This window comes from Mytilus trossulus, chromosome 5 (genome assembly GCF_036588685.1).
Source record: "Mytilus trossulus isolate FHL-02 chromosome 5, PNRI_Mtr1.1.1.hap1, whole genome shotgun sequence".
NCBI classification, from domain to species: domain Eukaryota; kingdom Metazoa; phylum Mollusca; class Bivalvia; order Mytilida; family Mytilidae; genus Mytilus; species Mytilus trossulus.
In genome coordinates, this window is record NC_086377.1 from 1479663 (window position 1) to 1489042 (window position 9380).

Here is a 9380-nt window from a genome sequence, read left to right on the forward strand (position 1 = left end):
ATATATATGTATAAGATGTGCTATATATATATGTATATACACCTGGAAAAAAGTATTGCAACACTTCCATTGAAAACAATGTAAAATGACATGGTTGTAGAATGTGTATAATTTGGGTTTTACCAAATACTTTTAATCTGTTTCTGGTTTGAAAATAAATTTGTGTTATTGACTTACATTTTAGGCAAAATTAAGACTAGAAAAATGCATCATTAGAGCTGTACTGAAAAAAGTTATTCAAACTTTGTCTTGTATTCTATACCGGCATTTTATAAAAGTATTTTTCTCAGCAAAATAAACATCTGACACAGAAAATGATTAAATGCATAAAAAAAACATCTGTACTTATTGCAGAACTAATGTTTTTGGAAAAATGAGTCCTGCAAAATTTGCATTTTTTGTGAAAAACGCGAAAAACTTTTCCGTGAAGCTGTTATCTCCTATCCATGTAGCCTTTAAATTGGATAAAAAGTAAGTCAATACCATGAATTCAATTTTAAAACATAAACATATTAAAAGTATTCGGTAAAACACAAATTATACACATTCTACAATCATGTCATTTCACATTGTTTTCAATGGAAATGTTGCAATACTTTTTTCCAGGTGTATATATGCGAAATAAATGTACAACATAATCATACCAATACGATGAGAAAATAATAAGAATATTCTATTACACATTACTCTATTAAGTGGTTGCTTTGATTATGATCACGTATAACGGTGTATTTATCAGGGAATAGTTAATTAGTGAGGATTTTGTATTAGTAGTATGCTAATCGAGGAGGATAAATCATTAATAAGAGTAAACTAATAAATATTATTAATCTCTGATGTTAGAATTCACCAGGAGTTGTTATGAGGAGATTCTGATGTGTAAGGTTTCATAACCAAATATTGTTCATTTTTATTGTAATTTATAATCAATGGTGCGCACATTACAAAGGGTCCCCCATTATCGAATTGTTAGTTGACTACGATCCTTATCAGATGTGTGTGAGTTAATCATATGTAGACATGTCTGTGTGTTGATGGCCGTACTTTGACCTTTATTTGATTACTCTTTACATATTGTCAACGGAGGGATGGTTGTCTCGTTGTCAGTCATACCACATCTTCTTATTTCTGCTTTTTGATTTTGGACTTTCCTTTTTTTAATTTTCCTCGGAGTTCAGTATTTTTGTGTTTTTACTTTTTTCTATTTAATTAGGGTTTAAAGTCGTGCGTAGGGTTTATCCATATTAATCAATGAATGATGGATTTATATTAATTCTTCAAATTTGATCACTGTTCAAAATCATTGATCTGTAAAATATAACAGGAATGCTCATTATCTGTTCCACCTACCAACTATATAAAAACTAAAGAAAAACATATATCGTCTGTTACTCAAAATATGGATACTTTCATGCTACAAGGGTATGTTTGACAGCTTTGGAAATACTACTGTTAAGCTCCGGTCACACTGTCACGTGTCAAGAGCTATGTTTTACTACGTTTTGAAAGCGTAGCGGAACGGGAGTATACTTAACGAAGCGTATCGAAACGCAGGAGAAACTTGAAAAACGTATTGATCCTTTTTTCAAAACTGGAATTCCACAACAAACGTAGCGAAAATTTAAACGAAGCTGACACCTAGTAAATACGTATCAGAGCTTAGCGGAATGTAACAAAACGTGCTTACTACGTAGCGAAACGTATCAATGTTGGTCACGTACTAATGCGTAGGAAAACGGGATGAGAATTTGACACAAACCTAGTAAAACCTAGCTACAAAAAATGACGGAACATTTTTATTCAAAACGTATTTGAAACGTAGCATTTTCAAACGTAGTAAAACGTGACAGACAGTGTGACTGGGGCTTATACCTTTTCAAAATGGACCAAACACTATTTTACTCAAAAAGTCATCCCACAATTTGTGTCATGTTATTCATCCCCCTTTTTTGTTGAAAAGTGTATGAAAAACATTGCAAGTTACACACTGTCCTTACTATGAACTTTTTGTGTAAACAGCTAACATCAAGAAACGATAAATGTGCCCAAAGAACACTTCCCATTTCATACGTATAATAATATCTTTATGTATATGTTGTCGTATATATCACTTACTTCACCTCTGTATTCTAAATCAGCGCCCTTTTCAATGAAAAGTTTCAAATCTGTTAAACTTCCGTCACGAGCAGCTTTAATAAGTTTCTGTAAGAAAAGTCAAATGCTAATACAAACATTGAATGATATATATATATAAGTGCACAGTTATTTAATAAGGACAATTCTCTAATGTAATCTAGTTTATTTTTAGTTTAGGTAATATTTTATTTTATGATATATAATTTCTTTCATCAAGTATGTCATTTACATAAGGACTATGTTATTCAATTCATTTAGTAAACAAGAAGTATTTTCCTTTTGTTTGTATATTATGATTGCTCCATACACTGTGTTTTCTTATATCTAGAAATGTTTGTTGGATCTTTGTCTGTCCACGCGTAACATTAATCCATGTTTTAATAAATTTCTGATAGAACTCAGGAAGGAATTTGAATAATATTTTGTCAAACATGTTATCATTTTGAATGTTCATTAGAAATATCAGAAGGTTTTCACCAAATATGTTTAGGTAAACTTGGTATGATTGACAAATTGTCACTAGTGTTTTGTTTAAGATCCAGCGTAATTCAAGCGCTTTGAGATACAGTTCTATGTCGATCATTTTAACCCACCTTCTAAATAATCTTCACAAAGGGTTGCACGTTTAACCTCAACTTTTTTAACTTTTGTATTATTTCTTTTGGTACGTTAATGTTTGATGGAATATAAGTTAAATTTGGAAGAATTATTGGTTTTACTACCAATTTTTACCTCTTAATGTTTCATTCTTTTTATCCAGTTTATATTATAAATTATATTTTCACACTTTTTTAGCTGTTTACCAGTATTTAGTTTTTGACAGTATTGATTATCATAACCAAAGTAAAAGCCAAAACTTTTAATGTTTTCTGATTTCCGATTCATGTGTTAAAATTTGTCTCTTCTATGTGTAAGTTTTCCAAACCAAAATCCCTCTGTTTTATTTCTGGTTAATTTGAATCCTAATAAACTTTCAAAATTTAACAAATATATTCATTTTTAAACTAACATGTTTCGGTGATTCAAGAAGTAGTGTTATATCATCTGCAAATTGACATATTTTCAGTGAGCAATTGCAACCATGCATCTAATTTCATCTCTCCATCTTTTAGTTTTGTCTTAGTTTCATTGTCATGATTTCAACTACTGATACGAAGAGATTGCGCACCCTTGTAGAATTCCTCCTCGAAAAAAAATAAAACTGCTGTACACCCATCAATTGTTGAGTATATGACAGGCTAAATTGTTTTAATCCATCTTATAAAACCATTTTTTTTACTTTTAGAGCAAAAATTAACTCAGGTATCTGACATTAAGTTCTATTCAAGGGAGTCAAATGCATTGGAAAAATCAACAACAACTAAGTACCATCTACTTTAAAGTTTTCTGAGTAATCAATAGTATCTTGTATTTATCTAATACTGAAACCTATGTATCTATTTTGTATATAACCTTTTTGGTCAATATGAATATTTTTTGATAATACGTGTTCTTATCTCGGAGCAAGTGCATAAGCTTACAATTTAACATATTTAACAAAGTTATTTGACGATAACCATATCATATTGATTAACAACTCTTAAATTTACATATTTGTACTACTATTCTAATTATAGGATAAATACTGTCTGGTTTAATAAAAGTTTGCTCTTTGCATTCCATGGGCGACAAGAACAATCAACCGCACGTTTATATAGGGTCACCTTGCGATTAAAAAAATGTAAATTGTTTAAACGTTGTTGAATGTAATGGTAAGATATTGTATTGGTATTGATAGTTAAGAAAGAATAAGGTGGAATACGTACCCAAGACAAAAGTTATTTTAACAATGGTAAATGCAGACTAATTGAAGCTGTTTGCCAGTTTATTTATTGGTCGGTAATAATTGCCAAAGATTGTTGTTATTGCCCTTGGTGTTTATTTTGGCTATTATAACACCTTTTTGCCATTATTATGGACCTCGGACATATAACAGGACATTATAAAAGCATGCATTGATTAATTCATTAAGATATATGATTTTGAAAAAACAGACATTTTCACTTCATAACCTGCACCTGGTATGATAAGGTTGTGGTATAATCACTAATATTTCCTGCAATTGTAATGTGTAAACTGTTCGTTCAGGATGATGAAAATTAATAACAAATACACGTTATTTAACCAATGATAAAACAACTTGACACCATTAGTATATATCAGATTTAAAGTCTCCCTGAATTTTAAACATTGAATTCCTCTTCGTTGTTATCTCATATATATAGACGTTTTTTTTAGTATCCGTGACAGAATACTTAAACCTGTATGGTATGTGTGGCTATTTACAACAATAAGTGAGATGATAAATGGATATCTAAAGTGAAATCTTACCTCATTCAAACTTGCCATTTTGTCCTACAAATCGAAAATAATACATCTAGAAGTTTAACAGCAGAACAAATACACATACGTACATTTGACCATTGATCACTTAAATAGTATAACCAAGAAAATGTCACTATGCAATATTTTAAATCAAGAAAAATTTTGATCTGGTTAAATGTCATTTGGAGTATCTTTTAGTCGTGAGCTTAATGTGGAATTAACCTAAACTTTACCGAACTGCATGGATAACAAATTTTTCAGATGACAAATAACTGTGCCTTATTTTTGATAAAAAAAAGAAGAAATATTGATAATATGTAACATTGCAAACGGTATGTTAATATCGTATTACATTGCACTAAGAAAATCCTTCCTGAAGTACTAAAAAGACATGACAGTTTGTAATACCAATGTAAAAAGGGCAATGACTGTGCTCCCTCTCATTACCCATATTAGTTTTCGCATATTTATTATAACATTTGTTAAGGGTAAACATAAAACATCCGCAGGTATTTAACATGACTCATTGCAAATATTAGTGCAGTTATTTCAAAAAAAAATGAGGAAAGATCATCATTTGTAAACAATGCAAACAAAATTGTACTGAAAAAAAAATGCATTAAACTAATGATATACTTCATAAGCTGTTAAAAAAAAATTAAAATATTAATATCAATTGGCTTTTATTTTTTATTCAAGTATTTCCAAAGCCTTTGTGGTCCAGTGGCGTCTCGATTTGTTGTGATGGTATAATAAATTCATCTCAATCATCGATCAAACATTGAGCCGTTTTTCTAGTGTAATATGAAAGTGCAGATTACGAAAAAAAGAAATAAAAAAGCAAAATGCTATTTGCAAATAACCGGTCGGGTTACCATTTGTTACGTCATTAACATTTAAAAGCTTAGTCACCAGAGTTACCGAAGAGTGTGTGCATGTGGATCTCTTTTTTTTTGCGAACTTACTACGAAACTAAGATAACAGTTGCCCTTCATGAAATTGAATTCTGTCATAATGCATAATTTCACGCTTTTAAAAGGTTATATATGTTTGCTTTCACTTGAACTGAGCTTATTATAAAGATTTAAATTTAAACTATCTAAAAAGCAATATTACAGTAACCAAATTATTTTCACCCGAAAAAAAGTGTTTACATAAATATCATGATATCTTCAGGGAAATTATTGCATGGATGTCTTTCTTATTGAGTGTGGTATATTGCAATTTACTACTAACATAATTCCATCCGTAACATGTTTGTAATATGCATCATTCTATGCAGCCATTAAGCAATACTGAATATGTGCGTATTTACTTATTGCAGTAGTCAGTTCATCTCATATCTTCCTTTGATTCATACACAAATCTACATTCATTTATAACAAAAACTGACCTTCCACAATGACAGAAGGAAACAATGGGAATTCCAACTTTGTTTGGGCATAAAAGTCGATTTGCAATATTGCACAATGTTCAATATGAAGAGCATATACATGCTCCTTGTCTAGGTTCTCAATGAATAAGTACTAATATATCAAGTAGTGACTGCTGACTAGTAAATAGCATGAATTGTATTCAAATGGGTCCAGTCAGTTGTATTTTGTTTTTTTTATACTTGAAACACCCATGTAATCTTGCATTTTTTTCTGCATTTTTTTCAATTGTTATGCCATATACTTTTGAATGCATGTTTAATACATTATTCCTCCATTTGACCTTTTAAAGTTTTGTTGTTTCGAAATCTTGATAGTCTGTAAAGTTAATCAGGCAAAGATTACTATTTATTTTTTTAAATTATCTAAAATGATTAAACATTTTTGCTTTAGTTTAATTGCAATGTTTCCAATAAAGCTGTTTAATAAAAAAGTTAAATTATAAAAGCTATGTACATATTTCAAATTTAATGTAGTATGCCAGAGGGTATAGCTAAATAATACCATGACATAGAAAGAAGATGTGCTCAGGAAGAGGGACGACAGATACCAAAGGGACATTCAAAGTCATAAAAGAAATGGTTTCAACAAAATGAAACCAAAGTAGTTTTACCTGAAATTATTCAAATTAAGTATTATTCATAGTAATATAAAATATTGAATTGTGTCTTCGAAGAAACAGTTAATAGTAGTTATATACGATTTACAAGTAGTAGCATACTTGGTATAATTGTAATATGTATGTTACTAAGCAGCCGTAATTCAATAGTTAGTATATAAGTAATTAGTCATTGAAGTGTATTCCATATTTGCTTTAATGTATACAGATATTCATATTATATCACAACACTTACCTACATCAGTAAGGGAAAGTTATAGTAGTACAAACGACAAAGGTAAAGGTCTAACCAGACAGCAATTTGTCCAATAGTATATACAGAGCCGGATAAGTAATACCTGCAAGAAACTTTCTAATTGAATACAACATAATGTCATGATTAAACTGCAAATATTTTCTCATATTTAATTTTAAAATCATTATATTGCTTTTGTAAGCACGGAACTCCTTTTCTCTTATTCTTCGTCAATTTATCCCTTTCTGCACCCATTGTATAAAGAAATTTAATTAACGTGTGGTTCGTTTGATCTCAGTTCTTCGTTGGTTAAATCCGATTATGACGTGGTAGAATCTATATGTAAAATGTATTATATGGATATCATAATCATGTTATATATTAATTGTTAATATACAATGCATGTTTCCGTAAGTCGCATTCCGTCTCTTTACAGTTTGCTGTTCAACCCTCAAATGAAATATAAACAGTTCCAGTCAATAAGTATTTATTACTGTAGTCCTTCGTGGGTTCTTACAGTATTTTTGTTTCAAACCTTTTATTCAAATTTATAATGGCTTTTATTGTCAGTAAATTTAGAAAAGTAAAGAAATTCTTGCACTTTATTTTATATTTTGAGAAGATGAACAACATTGATGAAAACAAACTTCCTTGTCATACTTTTTTATAAAGAGTATGTCAGATCGCTTGAACAGAGTCGATTTAGTTTCATTTAAGTTTTGAATCTGCGAATTGTTCAACGTTAATTATTGATACAAAATACACTAGCAATACTTACACACATGAAGGTGCTACCAATCAAATCAGATCTCTCCAAAGATTATACATGACAAAAGCTCTCACTTGACCTGAAAAAGAACACCATGTAATAATATATATATTTTACCGGCAATAAGTTAAATTAAGCATTAAGCTTAAATTCTAGGCAGCAATAAACTAAAGTGTATTGGCGCAATAATGGTAGGCATTAGTCTTAAATCTTGAATAATTGGTGCAGGCATTATGATTAATGTCTAAAACAAAAATTAAAGTAAACAAAAGGTATGATTTATTCATTTAGAGACAAATACATTTGTCACATAACAACATTATGATGACTGAAGTTTAAAATGTCATCTACCGTAAATAAAATAACTATTAAAATCATCAAATAATACTTAAGAAATATAAAAACTTTAAAGAAATCTGTCCTAATATCATTTGTTATCATACGTAGTGGAATGTTTTAAATGGCACTAGCTGTCAAATTTATGTTCACCAATTTGATTCACATCCTCATGTTAAGCTTATTTTGACATACTGGCTGCTAATGTCGAACACTTATTTAACTGTTGAACTTTCATAAATGATTGACAAAAAAACAGTCAGAATTTAATGTTTTGTATGTATTCCGTATCAACACTAGTAACCCGAATTTAGCTTGAACGGACAAAAACGTGTTAACGCTATTTAAATGAGATTAATTGTTATTTGATAAAGATTGACAAAAATTAAAAAATATTTTTAATTCATTTCAATTCATTTCAATTCATGTTAACGCCAGTCAAATAGATTTCTTTGCGGTGAATCAATTGAAATCAAGTTGCTGGTAATGTACGTCAAACTATTAGGCCACGCCCCCGTTAAACTATTTCAAACAGGCATCAATTCGTTTAAAACATCGTCGAGACCCGAGCTTTGTACAGGTAAATCACTCAAGCAAGACAAACTTTATTTATTTATCGGGTTTTTGTCATCAAATTTTATCGAATTCAGTTAAATGTGTGTATTCTTAGTAAAGTCGCATGCTTCACAATTTTTAACAAATGAATGAACAATACATGTGACATTTAAGAAATTTAAATAAAAACATTAAAATATTGATGCACGGTTTAAGAAATGTGAATCTGTTAAAAATAAAATAGTAAACTTGCAAACTTTCAATCCATTTGTTCTCATCGAGGTCCGCTTTTATGTTTCAATGCGGTACGTAACATAAAAGTCCAATATGTTACAAATGAATAGACTTTACGATGTCCGAGTTCTGTCCGAAATAAATAATTGATAGCACTTATAAGACATAATGTTGGAATATTTGTCTTTTGTTGCAGTCTTTTTATGACTTTCGGTTATTTCCGTAGTTCGGCTGCTGTCTCATTGGCGAATATCTTACATCTCCTTTTTTTCGTGCATCACTTATTTATCATGTGCACTGATGGCTGAAACAAATCTGATCATATACATCTGATAGCACTGCATGTCACGTTCTTTTGCCTCTTTAGAGCGGTTTGATTTGGATTTGAATGGGTTTTACTAAACGTCTAGTGGCAAATATTTAACCCATAATACAGCCATTATGTCAGTGGCACATCTGACGAAAATTCAAACCACTAATTACAAATTGCGTTTTTTTTCTGAAGTTTATTAACGAATGATATGCTGCTTTTTTATACTCTAATATCAGTTACCCATTCGTGAACGTAATGGACGTATGATGAATGAAGTTCCATGTTTTATCTTTTATATAAAATTTAAAAGGTTAAACCGGGTTGAATTATTACATTTACAAAAAAAACATCATTTTATTTTTTTAAATAAATTCAACAACAATATA

At 29.9% G+C, this 9380-nt stretch overlaps 1 long non-coding RNA gene across 1 annotated transcript; it reads right to left on the minus strand.

Annotated features, from left to right (window-relative positions):
• Nucleotides 1–2114: 2114 nt before the first annotated feature.
• On the minus strand, nt 2115–6876 carry LOC134719354 (uncharacterized). The gene is made up of 3 exons (XR_010107560.1): nt 6788–6876; nt 4507–4530; nt 2115–2202 (listed from the first exon to the last, which is right to left on the minus strand). It is a non-coding gene; the product is annotated as an uncharacterized LOC134719354 (long non-coding RNA).
• Nucleotides 6877–9380: the final 2504 nt, after the last annotated feature.